Genomic DNA, 20,203 nt, shown 5'->3' with positions numbered 1-20,203 from the left:
TCCCGCCTCAGGGCCGGTGTCTGGATGGGCCGCTTCCAGCTCCTTCAGGACCAGCAGTTCTGGCTGGCGTGCTGAGTGCTGTTCCCCATGTAGCCAGTACATATTTTTACCTTAGAATGAATCACAGGTAAAGGCCAGACATCGCCCAGGCCAATTTGCCATGTTCATGCGGCTTCCTCCCAAGTTTCATCCACAGTTCCTTTTGCGCAAGTGAAAGAAGACATTGGTTTCGGCTCTGCAGCAAAAAAGAGATTATTGGCGAGGGTGTGTCAGTGAAACGTGCCCACAACCGATGTCAGCAGAGCAAAGACAGTCCCAGCAGCTCATATATAATTGAAGCCCAAGTGGGCGCATGACAAGTTGAGTAATGGCCTGTCTTGTTGAGCTGATAAACACATATTCTGAATCGGTAGTCCCACATCCATATTGAGGCACAGCACCATAATCACAAAGGCACCGTTTTTGACCTGGTGTCTCACCAGGATATAATGGTCATTTCTAAAGAAAGCCATAAAATAAAAAAACAAAACAATGCGGTATGGACTAACACCAGCATAGGGATTGTTGTGCACTGTAAGCGAACGTCCCAATTAATTAAATAGATTAAGTTGTGTTAATTCAAGTTTTAGAAAAAGTTCTACAAACTTAAATATGTCAGAGATTGTTGTAAAATATTCTTCTTTTGGTAATTGTAACTAATATTTTTTATTAAATGGAACATTTTGTGTATTAAAACATAACTAATTAACTAATATGATTAAAGTAATTCATACTAAGAATGATAAAAGTCCTGTTATTTATTGTTGTGAATAGGGATGATTTAAATATACAATAAAATGCAATAAGTGCTACACCAAATAATTAAAATCGACCATAACAAATAAATTGCAATCATAGCCTGATAAAATAGTAACAATTTGAGGGGGAAATGGTCGGAAATTCATTAGATATTCATAGTGGAAAACAAAATATATTTATTTATGAATTTCATTTGTATTTTTATTTGCAGTTGAATTGTCCTATATATTTTACTTCCAAAAGTGTTACGAACAGCTGCAGGATCATGGTAAAAACGTTATCCTTGCAAAATTCACATTAAATCAACTTGATTCAGGAAGTAGTCATCACGTGTTCGTGGCGTTGCGAGGGTGCGTTATGGGGAGTTTCGGAGCAAAGATTTGACTTTCCAGTAAGCGGACAAATCCCGAGCAGGCTCGGTGCCACCGTCGGCTCGAACTGTTTTCAAGGTGAGTTAAATCATAAAGTTTTATATATAAGTTGATATAAGCGGTACGTAATGTGAAGTTACACGATGTTGCAATCAGCCAGTTGCTAAACACTCTACAAAAGTAAAACTGTAATTTAAATAGAAATTGTCCGAACTGTCGGCGGCGCGACAATACTAACGTCACGTCATAACCCTCGCGGTCTTCAGTCCTGTGTCCGTCCTGCGACTTCGGCGGGGGCTGGTTTGAACTCTAGAGGCATGAAGTGGCGTGCGTGAGCTAACGTGCTCTGCTGGGTGTTAACGTACTCACCGCTGCGCTGGGTTAAGCGTAGCAAAATGTTGCTACGGCGGTGCATCTTTGACAAGCGACGAGCGCGGTGTTCACTAAACCCCAACGTTCGACTGAAAACTGGCGGCTAGCGAGCGTCGCAAGCTAACATAGGATTAACGGTGGTCTCTATGCGTCTCGGCTGGTCGGTGGGCGCCGGTGTTTCTGCATCAAGCTTGCGTCCGCTCATCTCTGCAGCGTTTTTTCGATCATTGTTCATAATTTTTGTGCAAACCTGGGTGCACAGATAAAGATAAAGATTATGCTACTCAATTGTTTCCCTCGCTCCATACCAAACTTCAATAAACGGGTTTTGTCCAAGCTAAGTAAGTAATTCAAGACATGTCTACCGTGGCAAATAAAGCATGTTATTGTTAGATCTACATAGCAAATCTAAATAGCTAGTAATTTCAGGTGGCGTTATTGAGACTGCGTAAGCTGCATCAATAACGATATGCCATCAACTTCTGCAATTCTCCCCAAGGAAAGGATCATGAGTCAGGCAGACAATTGTTGAGGCCAAGAAGAAACAGACCTGGTGATGCCCACCAGTGAAGAAACTCATGGACCTCTGGCCTGCTCTCAGGAGAATAGAGTCTGAATTCATATGAATCAACTCTCTTTTTGATGAAACTTGTAGTTATTAATTTGGCTGCTATTATCACTTTGTGTGCTAGATTCTTCAAATTAGAAGTTTTTTAAATATCTATTTCTTGCTGGCATGCCTGCTGTTATTTCAGTAGCAGTTGTATGCAGGATTCCAGCAGATTAGTCAGAACCCGCTCAACACATTCTATGCTAAGGTGACCGCCATCTTGCTGGAACTGATACCAGTTCAGACAGAAGCATCAAAAACTGAAGACAACCCGATGCTCTTTTTCAAATCCACGATGAACGGGTAAAATGTTATTACACTTCATAGAGTTGAACCGATTGGAACTTAAATGCAGGTTCAATGACTCAAGAACTTTGAATTTCGTGTCACTTTGTTGTTTTCCATTTGTCGATTGCAAAAAATATGTAAACAGGTTATTTGTGGTTCTGATTGGACTGTTTTAAAATCAACTTTGTTCAGTAAACTCTTCGTATATACAATTCTGTTTTTATCTAGACCAAAATCAATGACATCACAAGTGCTATTCTCCATGCCCTTCCTGCGTATCTGTAGACGTGTTTCTGGATTCTTCAGAACCTTAAAGTAGATCTCCTTAAGTCACTAACCAGAATTATACTGTATTGTAAACAGTTCTGAAATACTAATATCTATACTAAAAGACTTCGGGCTACCTTTGTTGCGTCTACCCATACAGTTTTGTGTATGGTCTGTTTCTTTTCCTCACTACACAGGGCGGCAAGTGATAAGATATTCAGGAAAACATGTTCCTGTAATGTCGCTAGCTTGGTTCAGTCTCTCTGCTTAGTTCTCTGGTAATTTGGTGCCGGTTGTGTGTGCAGGAGACATGGATCTTATGTTGTTCCCCTCTAACAATGAGACACAGGTCTCCACTTGTAAAAGGGCCTTGGTTTCATTAGGACTTAGTTAAGGAAGATACATTATGTCATCTGTTCTGTTCCACATGTGTTGGTTATGATGGTATCTCTTTTCATTCATTCCGGTTGAGTCTGATGAGCCCAGAGCTTGATGAGAGGGGTTGTGGAGGCCTCCTTATGGTGCGTTCACCGGACGCGTCAAAATTCTCCGGCGGCGTCTGGCGCGGCAGTCTTGGCGTCGAAAAAGGTATTCACACAGGACGAGCAGCGTCGCTGACGCGTCGGGCGTGGCTTATCGCTCCGGCTGCTCGTGAAAAAGGTTATCTTTTCCCCCTTCTTTTTCATGTCGACCATGGAAGCAATTCAAAACAGTGCGTTATACTGGTTAATGAAGGCCGAGCGTCGCAACATCTAGCGCCGTCGTGTTTGAGTGCACAACATCATTCGAGCATGAACAGCCGGTGAATTTCACGGCTCCTCAGTTTCGTCTGGATTAGCCGAAGCGCTTCAGCGCTACTTCAGGCCTAAGCGTTAGCCAGTTTGATTACCTGTTGGCTCGGGTGGTGCCAGGATCTCGGGTGGACACCAGCTACAGGCGTTCAATCTCTCCTGCCGGAGCTTGTCCATCTGTCTCGGTGGTGGCAGTTCATAAAATATATTAATGCTTTGTCTGTCACAGGCGTCAAAAGCCCATACATTTTTGTGATTTCTTAATGAAGAATCCATCTATCTGGTCTCCAACAATACACATACGTATCTACATACTATATAACTTTTAATGTAAACTCACCAGCATTGTGTTTATTATTCATGGCTTCTGATATCATTATCATTAATAGCATTGTAGCAGAATCATTAACATTATAACAAGTCCTTAATAACATTAAATGCCAATGTTTTCCTTGCACCCAGATATCTTGCTACTAGGGACTCATTCAGGATATACAACTACCCGTGTTGGGATCTCCACGGTGTCGACTCTTGTCCCGATGTAGCCGCAGCTATTTGGGACTGCCTTGGAGAGTTCATGCCTGCCCTACAGGACTGAAGTCGATTGCTGAGGCGAGGCAGTGGAATTTTCTCTATGCTGTGGAGCATTAGATCGACATGTGTCCTCAAAGCCCCTGCAAATTCGGTTTGCAATTCTACAATTACAAGGGGACCTTCTCAAAGGTTCTCCTGGCGGTTAGTGCACATTATTGTTCCAGGGTGGTTGATGTTGGCATCCGTGGGGGCAGTGGTGGGAGTCTGGCCAACTCAGCTTTAGCCAGGCACTGCAAGCTGGCACACTTGAACTGCCTGCTGACCGCCCTCCCAGGAGCTGGTCACAGGACTCAGCCACATGTCTTTGGCTGATAACTCCCTGAGACCTCATGAGGCCATTCCCTGGCCGCCTCCTTCGAGGAGGCGCGGATTTTTCAGTCCGTCTCTCGAGCTCGGCTGGTTGTGGAGAGCAGGATCCTGTCATCTCAGTGGAGGATGTACAGAGCGTGTGGGGTCACCCAGAAGCTGCGAAAAAGTGTGTGAAGGCTACCTGTGTCCTGCATAACTTCCTGCGGACAGCCCAAACAACGGTAAGTACCAGTTGGAGGTGGAGCCACTGCCAGACCTGGGAAGAATTCGACCAATAACGCAGTGAGAGCCGCCAAGTGAGGGAGGCCTTCACATCCTTCTTCTCTGCTGAAGGACCCGTCCCATGGCAAATTGACAGCCCAAGCACATCCAAAGCAGCGCACTAAGAGCCAACCAGCGACTCTTTTGAAACCCACAATACTACTAAAAGAAACTTTCCTTTGTTGGTTTTCTTGTAAATGAAATAAGAACATGAAATAAGTAACATTGAATAAATGAATACATTTATTAGAATACAATTATAATAATAAACAATAATATATATAATAATAATATAATATATAAAATAAAATATTGACAAAATCTAACTATTTACAAAATATGTAACACTGGTTCCTTCATGGAGGAATTGTACCCCAGGGTCTATTCCAAAATGTTCCAAATTCAGCACAACAGGGCTGTTCTCAAAAACTATTTTAAATTTGTAATTGGACAAATTTCAAATGCTGAGGTGACATCCTCTCCATGGAAGACAGTGTTCTAAATATTTCGATCGCCGATGGAGGAGGTGGAGGTGGAGGTGGAGGTGGAGGAGGAGCGGCACATCTCCTGAGAGTGACGAGGAGCAGATCCTCAATCTCCCTCTCTCTCACTCACAAATATGTGCGGCGTTCTCTGGGCCCTTCTTCCTGTATGAAATGGAAACACCATCACCACAATAGCTTGTCAGATTAATATTTATTGGTAGTGAAATACATACCATGAATGCATAAATTATAAATGCATAAATATAGTCATACCAAAAAAAAATGCAATCCAACTTTGGTCAATGCACACATACCTGAGGGCGGTCTAGAGGGGACCAGCAGCAGGAGTGAGCAGGAGGAGGTGATGGAAGAGGAAGAGAAGGAGGAGAAGGAGGGAGGAGGAGGAGAGCTAGGTCATCCAGCGAGGATCTGTCTATCTTTAAATCATTAACAATAAAACAATGTTATAACCCAAAAGTGACACTGTAATTACATTAGTTATGAATGTTTCTGCAAATATTCGATCACATTGTTTTGTCCTTTAAAGTTACATATATAGTTGAAACTAGTGATAGTATCTTGTCCTTTTTACATCCAGTGCATTGCATTACATGTTAAACTCAAATAAAAGAAACTCCCTATAGCAGAACAAAGTTGTGGGCTGGTAAAGCGTTAGTTTTGTAGGACTGGTCTCTGGAGAATTAAACTAATTTAAACATTGGACTACAAAACATAAGCTTGTAAGGGAAGCAACAGAAAGATGATCTGAATTGTGTTTAATTTTACAAGACATCACAGATGAACATTAGCAGACACTTCCTGCAGCCATGTGAATCTTTCTCTTAATCCAGACTGTGATGTTGTGTCTTCACTGGTTCGACCGGACCTGCTCCTGTGGAGATGGGTCCTGCTGCTGCCTCTGCTCTTTCCTCCTCTCTGTACTCTGCGGTCCTGACCCCACGGCCCTCCGCCCCATGTTCACTAGTCTCCCAGCTGAATGGCCGTGGGTCGAGACGACAGGACCGCAGAGTCCCTCCACCCCAGTGGACTGAGCTGCCTCACTGCCTTCTCGCTGCTCTCTCCTCTTCTCTCTTTGGTAGCTGTCTCTGAGACTTTTCCACCCTCTGACAGATCTCTCTGCCATGAAACACCTTATGCCGGTTGGTTGATAGTAAAAGTCACAACAAGTAGCTAGAATAAAAGCAAATACATACAGCTGCCTCTGCTCTTTCCTTCTCTCACCAAGTGGTCCTGACTTGCTGCCTCCGCCCAGGCATGTCTCTAGCCTAGTCTCCCGGAGTAATAATGGGCCGAGGAACCACAGGACCGCAAGAGTACTCACTTTTAGTGACTGAGCTGCACCCCACCGCGCTTCCTCGCTGCTCTCCTCTTCTCTTGGTAGCTGCCCTAGACTTTTCCTGACCACGGCGGCAGATCTCCTGCCATGAAACACATATATGCCGGCGGTTGGCTGATAGGTAAAGTACAACAACAGCGAACAAAAAGCAAATACATTACGATTAAAAACTTACCAGGTAGTGTCCCACGGCTTTGACCTCGACCTCCGACCTTCTTTCTTCACGCTTTATCTTTATCGTTCTCCGGTTTCGGGATAAGTATAAAAGAGTCGTGGTCATAGAGTTCAGGGGTGCCCGGGTGCCCGCAAACGGCGACAGCGATAATTTGTTCCTCCATTTTCTCAACCGGCAGAATGATGTGGCCAGACTGAGACGAAGCGGAGTCCATGATTGGCTATTGACCTTAACTATGACTCACGCGTTTTTGCTTAGCCGGTTGGGAGAAATTTCAACTGCGGCGGCGTCGTAGGAAGCTGCGATCTGTTACCGCTGAGTCTTCGCCCGCGACAAACCACTCTGTTCGTTGCTGCTTCAAACGTGTCTGACGCATGGGCTGCTCGCTGGAAAACATCGCGGCCTACGCGGCCGGCGCAGCCAGCGCAGCTTTGCATTGACTTAACATGTAATCTCGACGCGCGTCGAAATTTTGACGCGTCCGGTGTGAACACACCATTACTGTCACCAGTGACAATAACACAAGTACAGTTCACTACCACCCTGTGAAAATCTGTGATTATTGAAAGTGATGTCATGGTTAGTCTCCCCAGACTTGGCGATGCCTTCCTGGTAGTCTTTGGATTCATGTATGCACTACACCTCAGCTACCCCAAAGCACTTACCAAGCCATTAATGATGGCGCGGCTGTGTCCAGTCGCCGTCAGCTGTACAACCTCATGAGGAGGAGATTGTCACGCTTCTTTTAGTTTTGTGTTTATTTTCAATATTTTCTTTTGCCACAAATCAATATCGGCACTTAAACAAATATACTTAACGCACACTCTTTTGCACAGACATAAACTTTAAGCGCAAACAAGGGTTTTATTCACTTTTTCCACTGTCGATCCAGCGTACGGGTAGAGATTGTAATGGCGAAAACCACAACAACAACAGTGGAGCCGCTTACTACTCCCAGAGCGGTCGAAAAGCATCGAGGAAACGGTTTTTAGCGGGTTCGAACAGACTGAGAGTTCAAGCTCACCATTCACCTTTTGCCCAGCATCCTTCTTGCTAACGTCCAGTCTCCTGGAAAATAAGATGGATGATTTTAGGGCAAGGATCAGATTCCAACGGGACATGCTTGGGATTGGTAACATCTTTTGTCTGATTTAGAAACTTCTGGCTGACCTTCATTGGTGCCGGATCGAGTCATATGCCCAACCGAGTCCTTCTCTGTTTTCCGTTGCAGACAGAACGGAAGAGTCTGGTAAATCTAAGGGTGGAGGCTTTGCTTCATGACAAAACAACATGTGGTGTGACCCCAAGAACATTAAGACTCTTTTTCTCGCTCCTGTCACGCCAACCTGGAACATCTGACTTGATCTCATGCCGTTACCCATTCTACTCTTCCCCGGAGTTCAGCTCGGGTCATCACCAGTTACCCGTCTACCATATTCCACCACAAGCGGACAATTCACGTAGCAGCCTCATCGGACCACCATGATGTGGTGTTATGTCGGCATCAGAATTCAAAGTATCCAGACGCGGCTGTGGTGGTGGCTGGGGACTTTAACAAAGGCAAACCTAAAAAGTCATGCCGAACTTTCACCAGCACATTACGTGTGCTACCAGAGGAAAGAACGTTGGACCACTGCATACGCCATTCTGCGAGAGGCTAGCAAGGCTGTCTCTCTCCTCAGATTAGGGAAATCAGACCATGCCAGCCATTTTTCTGCTTCGGAGTATAAACAAAGGATCGCGCTGGGAAGTAGTGACGAGGCAACGAATCAAGATGTCTTCACCAATCAGGCTGAGCTACAGGATTTTCACACGATCGGGTCGACTGGGACATGATCCAATCCAGTTCCAGTGACGTCCCAGCGAGTTTGCTAAGGAAGTAGCAATGAGCCTCATAGCAACGCATAACGACACCATCGCCCCCACGGTAAAAGTTAGGGTCTTTCCAACCAAAAGCCGTAAGGTTGATATAGATCCATCCGTGAAGCTGTGAACGTTTCCGCACTGCTGCTTCATATAACTCGTCTTGTATCCGGCAACATGGACGAGTGCACAAGGCAGCGGTCCTATGGACTGAGGAGAGGCGGTGAAGGACGCCAAAGGAGGTACCGAGACAGAGTGGAATCACAGATGGACAGCAGCTGACACCAGGCGCCCAAGGCGAGGCCACGGACTATCACCAAACTACTCAGAGCAGACTCAGCGCAATGGTGAGTGCCGACGCATCCCTAAGCTGGATACCTGAACTCATTTTATGCACGGTTTGAGGCTAGCAACAACAGCTAGCTCGCCCGACTAACAACAACACCGTTAAGCGTAGCCGAGGTGAGTCTCTACACTGCCAGATGAACACACACTCTCTGTGACCGAGCACAGTGTGAGGAGGGCTCTGTTGAGGTGAACACCCAGGAAAGCTGCAGGTCCAGATGGCATATCTGGGCGAGTACTGAAGACCTGTGCTAACCAGCTTAGCTCCAGTGTTCACCACAATATTCCAACCTCTCCTGGCTGAGTCCGTGGTCCCATACCTGCTTCAAAGAGATCCACTATTGTCCCTCAGCCTTAAGAATGCTTCTCCAGCAAGTATGAATGACTCCCGACCGGTGGCCCTCACCACGGTGGTCATGATATGCTTTGAGAGGCTGATAAAGGACTACACCTGCGCCTTCCTCCCTTCCTCCATGGACTCCGCTTGAAGTTTGCTTTCTATATATTGTCAAACAGATCCCACAGATGATGCTGTCTCCCAGGTTACTGCACACCACACTCTCTCATCTGGACAGCCAGAGGGGGCTATGTGAGACTGCTGTTCATTGATTATAGTTCAGCTTTCAACACCATAGTCCCCTCCAGACTGGCCCTTGACAAGCTGAGATGGAAGCTGGGACTGAGACGCACCCCCTGTGTGCTTGGATCCTGGACTTCCCTGACCGCCAGGCCACAGGTGGTCAGGGTGGGCAGACATCCTCCAAATCCCTCACCCCAACACAGGATCCCCAGGGTTGCGCCCTCAGCCCCCCTACTGTAGCCTCCCCTGTACACACATGACTGTGTGGCCAGGTTCAGCTCCAACACCATCATCAAGTTTGCGGATGACGACAGTGGTGGTGGGCCTGATCTCCGACAACGACGAGAAGGCCTAGTACCTGGAGTGAAGTTGCTGATCTGTCACTCTGGGTGCCAGGACAACAGCCTCATCATGAATGTCACCAAAACTAAGGAGCTGATTGTGGACTTAGGGAGGGTACAACAACAGAGTGACGTGCTCACTCACTGGGGATTAACGTACTACTGTGGAGAAAGTGAGCGGAGTCCTCATACACTGGGTCCACATCACCGAGGATCTGACATGGTCAACAAACACAGACACTGCTGGTGAGAAAGGCAGAGGTAGCGCCTTCTGCACACTCAGTGCAGCTGAGGAAATTTAAAGTTTCCCAGGAGGATCCCAGTCCTTCTACTTTCTGGAGCTGTAGGAGAGGCATTCCTGACAGGAAGCATCACAGCCTGTTTGTTTGTGCAACTGCCCCGCTTGCATAATAAGGAAGGGGTTTCAGTAGAGAGTGCGTTCGGGCTGAGCGCACTATTGAACTACACTCCTCACCCTGCAGGACTAGTACACCAGAAGGTGCAGAACCAGAGACGGCAGGAACATGAAGGATCCTCCACCACCCCAACAACAGACTGTTTCTTGGCTGCTGCGGTCAGGGCAGGCGCCTCCGTGAGTCACGCTGCCAGCAAGAACAGAGAGACTGAGACTAGAGTTTCTTTCTCAGGCCATCAGGATTGTGAACTCCGACCTCACCAGGACCCCTACATAGACCCACTGAACAACTGCCACCCCTCTTAGGCACACACACACACACACACACACACACACACACTCTACTGTAAGACAATATTGTGTTGTTTTTGTTGTAAATAGTGTGTACTTGTTGTTCTTTGCACATTCCTGCTGAGCATTGCCACTTTCATTTCACTGCACACCCTGTGTGTGTATGTGACAAATAAAACATCTTGAATCTTGAATCTTGAATCTTGACTTTTGAGTTCATTCAAAAGATCTTGTAACCTAGAAAGTGGCAAACTGTCACCGAAGTTGCAGACCCTCAAGAATGTTTTGATGACCTAGAAACGGAAGGCTGCAGCAGTATACTATTATAAAAGGTTCAACATTTTCAAGTTAAAAAGTCTATGATCACGTCTTGCAGCTTTGCAATGCAGCGCCATCATGTGATCTGTTAATGTATGTTATTGTGTTGTGTATTATGGAGAAAAGGTACAGAGTTTTGGTTCTCGGTAGTTATCTTTGTGCAGATACATTTTTTTGTTATTCCTGTATGCCTCGTATCGCAGCGTTTCCTCAAGTTAACAGTGTCAATTTATCAACAATATTTAACCCACGCATAGCGGTAAAAGATCATCATTATATTTTAAACGTAATTTTGGAAGTTTAACTTAGTTTACAAAAGTTGAAATGTTTTTTTTTTGTTGCAAAATGTGCCCATATTCATTCAAATAATTAAAACAGATCAGCCACTATAAAGATGTAGTAGTTTTCTTTTTTTCCTGAAAATGCTCTAAACAGTTCTGTCAGATTTAATCAAAATACAAAATCTTGCACTATATACTCAGGAAGCTATAACGAAAAAAATGGTATTGTTTTATATGTCACCAGCTCTGAAAAGCTTAAGCTCTACAATTTATGAAAGTATATTTTCTAATTATATTATTTTAATATTGCAGTGTGTGCACAAACGTGAGTGCAAGAAAATACTGTTCAATAGATAGATATTCATGACTTACATTTTGAGTTTGTTACAACTCAATGTAATTGAGGCAAACCAATCGCCACACAAGAAATTAAGTTTCGAGTCTTATCTTTTTAAGTAAACAAATTCAAAACATTTGATCAATGTGAACTAGTAAACATTGAGTTTTGGTTAAATATGAGATGGTGTATGGTTGTAAAATTTATTTTTTAAAGTTCTGTGAACTTATTCTGAGTGGTTTGAAAACTAGAACATTTGAGTACTAATAACTGAAAATAATTGAGTTGAGCTAAATGAACACTTGCTAATTTAAGCTGTGCAATCGGGTAAAGTAGCAAAACAACAAACTTTTTAAGTTCCCAAAATCAATGTGGGAAAAGCCTGACATTAACTCATAAAATTTGAGGCAACAACCACCTCAAATTTTGAGTTCTGGTAACTCCAACAATCCGGGTTTACAGTGTGGTCACGTGATACGCTCTCTAGGCCCGGCCAGGTCAGTTGGAGGGGCTTCGAGTGGGCTTCTATCCCCCACTCTACATGGTCACCTTCTGTACCACAAGCCCCTCGCCACAGTGGGCTTCTATTCTCTCAGGCTTCCCCCACCTACAGATTATGTGGTACTTGACACCTTGTGTAATGGGAAATATGCGACAGGAGTAATACCAATTTTCTGCGGAGTTCTTGTGGATGTAAAGGGCCGACGGAGGAGTCAGAATGTTTTGATGGCTGAGCTGAACAGAGTAGAATTTGGTTGAGTTTTGTGAGTTGCGGTGGAGTATTGCAGATCATTGCGTTCTCATGTGATTGGTTGAAAATAAGGGTGACATCCTGATGGCTAAGTAGAGAGGTCTACTGTATATTGAAAAAACGCATTTGCGAATCCAACCACTGCAGTAGAGTCTCATTAAAACCCACATACACCATTGTGCAGAATCTCCCAAAACATTTTTAATTTTTTGTGTTCGACTTGGGATAATGCTGTTTCCTGGAACAACATAGATTTGCATTTTCCTTTCTCATTTTGATAATACTCTGCTTCTCTTACCCGGGTTATTTAAACCGTTCATGTTTTCAAGCTGATGGCTTCAACCGTAGACATTTCTCGCTACTTTACTGCGTGCTCATTGTCGCTTTCATAACTTTGTAGCACCACTTGATTCTGGATCTGTATTTTAGTTTTTGTATCAATTTGCCCTTGCGTCGGTGGGAACTTTTTTTTTCATTTGACCAGGAGAGTTCTAAGATCAACAAGTGCGCTATCTTGAAACGCTCACAGGAAGTCTCCAGCGCTTAATTGTTTTAATATTTACGCTTGTGTTACGTCAGAGCAGCTAGTAATGAAAAGTACTAGGACATGTATTGAGCAATAGTTAGGATTTTCCAAGCTGCTGTGACCATTGCCATGGAGGAAAGGAAAGGTGAGCTGGGAGGTCGCCGCATTATAAAGCGACTGAAACTAATGTGTAATTAGTTCCTACTACGTAAATTCAAAGTAAATACTTATTTACTTTAACTTGAAACAGCTGTTTGTCTTTCATTTGTCCTCTTTGGGCTTAGGCTCAGTCTGCGTCCTCTGAGAATCTCAAGTGACATAATCATGATATTGGTCGAAAAAAGGTCTATCTTGTATTTAACATTTTTTCAAAGAGCGGATGGGAAAAGAGCAGCCAATACCTAAAACGACCAAACATAGATCAAAACATATAGACATAAGTCTGGTAGATTTGTGCGTTTTTATTGATTTATTGTTTCATTATTTTTACCATATTAATATTGTTACTCATTTAAATTCAGAAAAGAGCGAAACATATACATACAATAAGTGACATCTCCTGTCATAATGTAAAACAAATGCATTCACCAAATGATAAACATAAACCAAAGAGAAAAACACATATATCGATTAAATACATATAGAAAATCATGAAGTTAAGTAAAAATAATTAGGTTGTTCCACATACAAAGCTGTAATAAGAATATCAGGTCATCATGGTTGCGATTATTCCTATCATTTCTAGCATATCCTAGGGTTGAGCAGGAAAGTCACAGGCATTTTTGCATGGTCTATACACCAAACCTGCCTGGGCATTGATGGAGGTAGATTCTTTCCATACATTGGTAAAAGAATGTTGGGTCATCAGGGTTGTTAGTTCCCATCTGCTCTTCCGTAACCAGTATCCTTGAAGGTTATTGGCAGGATAGTCACACACATTTTTGAGTTGACTATACACCAAACCTGCTGGGCATGGTTGGACATAGAGGTATTTCCAGCTACACATTGGTAAAAGAATATTGGTCATCAGGGTTGTGGTAGTTCCCCATCTGCTCTTCCGTAAGGTTAGTATCCTTGAAGCGTTATTGGTGGGATAGTCACACACATTTTTGGATTGACTATACACCAAACCTGCTACTGGGCATGGTTGGACATAGGTATTTCCAGCTACACATTGGTAAAAGAATAATATTGGTCATCAGGGTTGTGGTAGTTCCCATCTGCTCTTCCGTAACAGTATCCTTGACGGTTATTGACAGGATAGTCACACACATTTTTGGATTGACTATACACCAAACCTGCTGGGCATGGTTGGACATGGGTATTTCCAGCTACATTGGTAAAAAGAATATTGGTCACTCAGGGTTGTAAGAAGTTCCCATCTGCTCTTCCGTCCAGAACAGTATCCTTGACGGTTTATTGACAGGATAGTCAGCACCACATTTTTGGATTGACTTATACCACCAAACCTGCTGGGCATGGTTGGGACATAGAGTATGCTCCAGCTACACATTGGTAAAAAGAATATTGGTCATTATCGTTGCAGTGTAGTTCCCATCTGCCTTTACCATTACAGAACCTTTGGAAGTAGTTTTTGATAGTTTGAGCAGAATAGTGGCATTACATTTTTTTTAACTGACAATACACCAAACCTGCTGGGCAAGTGTTTGGACATAGGTATTTCCAGCTACACATTTGTGTAAAAAGTAGATTGGTCATCAGGGTTGCGGTAGTTCCCATCTGCTTTACCATTACATAGAATCCTTGAGGTGTCTTGACAGAAAGTCGCATACTTTTTTTTGGGAGATTGATCTATACATCAAACCCAAGCTAAGCATGATTTGACATAGGTCTTTCCAGCTCCACATTGGTAAAGCTTTTGGGTCATCAGCTTTTCATTAGTCCATCTGCTTTACGCAGCAAGTCCTTGAGGTGTCTTGACAGGAAAGTCATATACTTTTTTAGTTGACATACCAAACCTGCGCATGATTTGACATAGGTCTTTCCAGCCACATTGGTAAAACTTTTTTGGGTCATCCCAGCTTTTTCAGTAGATCCCATCTGCTTTTACTACATGACAGAATCCTTGAGGTGTATTGACATGAAAGTCGTGATACTTTTTTGGATTGACTATACACCAAACCTGCTACGCATGATTTTGACATAGGTCTTTCCAGCTCCACATTGGTAAAACCTTCTTTGGGTCATCAGCTTTTACCGTAGATCCCATCTGCTTTGGCCATTACAGAATCCTTGAGGTGTATTGACAGGAAAGTCGCATACTTTTTTGGATCGACTTATATTAATGCCAAAACCTAAGCTGCCATGATTTGACATAGGTCTTTTCCAGCTCCCACATTGGTAAAAACTTTTTGGGTCATCAGCTTTTGGCATGCGTCCCATCTGCTTTACTACATGACAGAATCCTTGAGGTCTCTTGACAGGAAAGTCGCATACTTTTTTGGATACACTATACACCAAACCTGCTGCGCATGATTACGACGGATGAGCAGGTCTTCTTCCAGCTCCACATTGGTAAAAAACTTTTGGGTCATCAGCTTTTTCGTAGATCCCATCTGCTTTACCATGAGCAGAATCCTTGAGGGAGTCTTGACAGGAAAGTCACATACTTTTTTGGATACACTATAGTGACCAAACCTCAAGCTGCGCATGGGGAGATTTGACATAGGTCTTTCAACTCCACATTGGTAAAAACTTTTTGGGTCATCAGCTTTTTCGTAGATCCCATCTGCTTTACCATGACAGAATCCTTGGAGGTGTCTTGGACAGGAAAGTCACATACTTTTTTGGATACACTATACACCAAACCTGCTGCGCATGATTTGACATAGGTCTTTCCAGCTCACATTTTGGGATTTTATTTTTTTCAATTACTTTTCTAGGCCTAGAAATAGCCATTTAAAAACTCCATGACTTTTCCAGGTTTTTCATGACCGTACGAACCCTGTTTTGAATAAAGGGTTGAAAATTACTTCTTCTTTTTTTTATCCGATTAATCGAAAAAATAATCAACAGATTAATCGATTATCAAAATAATCGTTAGTTGCAGCCCTAGATGAAACCACACTGAATAAAATCGCTGTGTGATCAGACACAAAGATATCCTTAATTTGAAAATGTTCGGGGCTGAGACCATTGTACAGGACGAGGTCTAGAATGTGACCCTTTGAATGTGTCGGTCGTTGTATAGCCTGAGTGATGTTGCGTCTTTAGGAGAACTACAATCTTCATCAGATAGCCATGTATCTGTGATGACAAAAAAGTCCAGTTTGTGAGAAGTAATAAAATTGTGGCATAAAAAAGACTTATTATTTGGGGATCTGATATTCAAAAGACCAACATTTGCCAGAATGCTACTAATTGGAGGTTGTGAGGGATGTGGCAGAGGAAGTCTAATTAAATTCCTATGGTTAGCAGCAGCGGTATTTGATCCTGAGCGTGCTGCAGTGGGTCTGCGGTAGGAAATAATGGTGGTCATAAAAGAAGGAGTAAGGCTGTGTCTACTACCACGCACTTAACGAAGTACACTGCAATGCAGTGCACTGCAATTCAGTGCACTGTATTGCAGTGCACTGCGTCGCTGATGAAGTGCTGTCTCAAATGGAACACTTAACCGTTAACCACTTGGCGGAAGTGACGGACGCAAATCTGTTCACGGCACCCGCGAAATTAAGCCGGGAGTGACATATGCAAATCTGCTTGCGATACCCTAAACCTTAAACTGACAAAATGAATGCACTTCTTGCCCTCTTGTTGGCCCTTGTTTACCCCTTTCTCCACCCCATGTGGAAACTGCGATACCTCCACAATCGCGGCAGGAGCCTCCGCCTTCTGGCTGAAGTCGAGATGGTATATGTAAATTTAATTGTGATTTTGCCTTACCTTCACAGCATAGCTTCATGTAGTAGTTGCAATTAAATTCTCCTCGCTAGGTATGCTAAATTCTCAAACATCTTTGTCAGAAGTAGCCTTCTTCTTTGCAATCCACATACACACCATATGGAAATAAAACATGACAAATCTGTACATGTTTGTCCCTAGATTCCAATTAGTTTTAAGAATTATCCACTGAAATGATAGGCATCATCTGCTTGAATTCACACAGTAATAGGCCTACTTTGACTGACTGTACTTTTATACACATCTCTGTTGTAGTGAAGTTCACCCTGATACAGGAATCAATTAGCAATTGAACACACAGGCATATTAATTATTGTTACAAACATGCATCAATTCTAATATAAATCAGAAAACGCAATAAAAGACTACAAAACCTCAATGACAACATTTTATTGATAAAATGACTTACATATTAATATAATCTTCCCCTTCCCTCCCCTTCCCCACACTCTACAGCAGCCACCCAGTCCCAGGCGGCGCTGCCGTATCAATGTTGCAATGCCACTGCTGGCGTTGTATTTTGATGGCCACAGTGACATGAGGGTGGACTTCAGGCTCACCGAGAGTCATTCAACGCCCTCATGGCTGTGCTGGGCACTGACTGACCACGGTTGGGGCCCTGAGATCTCCTGTCTAGTTTTTATTTTTTGGCTTGCCAGCGCCACCTCCTATCGGGTGGTGGCCAGGGCCTTCGACAGGCCCCGGGCTCAGTGCATGATGCCAGGGTCCTGAATAACAGCCCCATCTTCTATGAGCAGTCATCCCCTCCACCAGGATACTGTATCCTTGGGGATGGTGGCTATCCCTGCCTGTCCCAACCCATCTGCCTCATGACCCCCTTCAGGCAGCCTGTCCACCTCCAAGCTACAACTGCTGCCTGTCAAAGGCGAGGTGTGTTGTGTTGTGGAGAGGTCCTTCGGGATACTGAAGACGCGATGGCGGTCCATCTTCTTAAAGGCCCTGGAGGTGGATGTGAGGTTTGTGCCAGAGGTCATTGGAGCCAGATGCAGATGTCGGGAGGGCAGCAGAGGACCAGCACCAGCACCTCCAGGAAACGTCTCTGGGGCAGGAAACAGAAATAGGATAGCCATTCAGTGCTCTGTCCCAGACCACGATTACATTTAAATTAATACATACACGACATAAAAAAACACACAACGATGATTGAAAGCTACAATTATTTCTAGAAGAACAAGCTTAGATAGCTATCGTAACGGTATTAATTATCGGGCGGCGTGTGCAAACGTTCGCGGTGTCATGTTAACCCGTTATTAAACTGAGCATATCCATTGTTAATCCATGATTAAAATTGCTATTTCGATTGTTTAACAGAACAGCCGTTGTTTAACACTGTCCGATGACTGACATAGCTATCTGTCGTCGGACTTGCCGCTGGAGCCCGCCACCTGCCCCCGCTCGTCAAGCGAAAAGTGTCCGATAAAAGTGCACCTTCGTCGGACTGGCAAGAGGACCGGGTGGTGGATTACCCAGCTAGTTTATCATAACTGCCATGCAGATCCAATGGCATCTAATGCTACCTAGGTATGCTCACTAATCTGAGAATGGCATGTTAGTAGTGCATTGTAATACCAGTACAATGTGTAATTACCGCTGATACTTACATTTACGGTCTGTAGCTTCGTGGTCTACCGCTTGTGCTGTCCGCCATTGTTTTAGAAATAAAATGAAAAGCTGGCGAAAGGGCTCCTCCTCTTCCGCTACGTCGCCAAGATGGCGGCCGTTTAGAGCGAGTAGTGTCCATCGTTTTACACTACATTTTTTGCCCGTTTGCAGTGCACCATCCGGGTACTTTCAGTGCACTGAATTCTGCTGTTTTTTTCAGTGGCGCACTTCGAACACTGAAAGTCAGTGCTCGAAGTGCTCAAGTGCGCGGTAGTAGACACAGCCTAACAGTCCGGTTTTGGATAGTGGAGTCAGCAGGAAGAGTAGAGGGTGGTAGGGGAGCAACATGAGTAACATTTCCTACTGTGCCTCAATGTCACTTCCTCAATGCAGAGACCATGTTCTCAGACAGCATCTGGGATCCCCCTCTGTTCGGGTGGAAAAATAAAATACATACTGTAAGAGACATGGTATAAAAAATGCTGAATCCACAAAAAGTGCTCACATCTAAAATGTTAAACAAGTGCTATACAAAGATATATGAGTGGAATAGGATCAACGGCTATGTGTGATGTTCCTTATGAGTTGTGTTTATTGTAATGGGTGTGTCGTTATTTAGCTGTCTGTTAGCTTCTAAATGTAGTTATGTCTGTCTTGCAAATGTATTTGTCCCCTTTTATTTGCTGGTTTAATGACTATGCGTTTACTGTTACCCAGTGTATTAATTATGTGTTTGTGTTCCTGGCTAATGTGTGCCAGGGGGCGCCATTGCATAAGTGTTTGTAAATTTATATGGACTTATTGTTTGAATTCTAGTGAAATAGTGTCCGAATGTAGTTCCCAACCAGACAAAACTCGTTAAGGACACAGGCTCCCACCTCTGTGCTCCCCAGAAGTGGTCCATTAATGTTCACCTCCTCTGAGCTCCGGTCGGATGGGGGGGGGGGGGGGGGGTAGTTTTGGTTTGGGGATGAAGGTAAGTACTTTACCCAGTATCAGATGTTAGGAGTGAAGTCCGCTTGTTGCTTTTCATTTCTGCTTTCATAATCATGGTTTTATTATCCACCTCATCGGGCTCAACGGCACACAGCTCTGGCGCTCTCTGTTGTTGGTGTGGCGTATCTGCAGATGGAGACAATGACACGTTGTTACTACATGGGAGAATAATGTTGCTGAGTGTGTGAGTTATGGGTTAGAAGTTAGAAGTCAGAGGGTAGTCATAGTTTGTAAACATAGAGAAATGTTTTTTTTACTGCCCCTAAAATATTTAGGAATATAGGCTATTTGAAGATACAAATGTGAAAATTGTATTTTGTAAAATCTATAGATTTATTAAAGAAGAATACCAATTGTCTGTATGTAGTAACAGATATCCCAAATTCATTTTTAGGACATTTCTTAAAATGTAGTATTTTCCCTTTAATTGATTAGGGACATAGTTACATACTTATAGTGAATTTAATCCAATAAAGTCTCATTTCTTTCCTAGCATTATTATTAGTGCTGTGAAAAATAACGCGTTAACTCAGTTAATTAAATTACAGGTTTAACTTCGTTTTTTTTTTTAACGCATTTAACGCATGCGCAGAATGAGCTTCCAATCCATCTGTTGTTGGTCGTCTCGAACCAGCAGCATGTCATTCTGTCTCTACGTGTCACGTTAACACGACTCCGATCCCCGTCTCGCCGGATGCCGGCGTGTGTGCGCACATCGGGACGAAAAAAAGTCACTTGCACCAATGTTTTAATGCAGGGGTGCTCAATATATCGATCGCGGTTGCCGCAGAGTTCAGATGCCGGTCTTCGCGCATGAAAAGTCACTAGCACCCCCCTAACTGTTACTCATAAAATGTAGTCAAACAAAAACGGAGCAAATCACCGTGTTCATGGCCCGGGCAAAGACAGCGCGGTCTCCTGGCTTCAACACGTTACT

The 20,203-nt window shown here is 43.7% G+C and overlaps 1 long non-coding RNA gene across 1 annotated transcript; it reads left to right on the top strand.

The window, feature by feature from the left end:
• Positions 1 to 16,505: 16,505 nt before the first annotated feature.
• Positions 16,506 to 17,370, top strand: LOC130199198 (uncharacterized). Its single transcript, XR_008832778.1, has 2 exons — positions 16,506 to 16,596; positions 17,104 to 17,370. It is a non-coding gene; the product is annotated as an uncharacterized LOC130199198 (long non-coding RNA).
• Positions 17,371 to 20,203: the final 2,833 nt, after the last annotated feature.

The sequence above is a fragment of the Pseudoliparis swirei genome, chromosome 9, assembly GCF_029220125.1.
Source record: "Pseudoliparis swirei isolate HS2019 ecotype Mariana Trench chromosome 9, NWPU_hadal_v1, whole genome shotgun sequence".
Taxonomy (NCBI): domain Eukaryota; kingdom Metazoa; phylum Chordata; class Actinopteri; order Perciformes; family Liparidae; genus Pseudoliparis; species Pseudoliparis swirei.
This window is presented reverse-complemented; position numbering and strand designations above follow the sequence as displayed.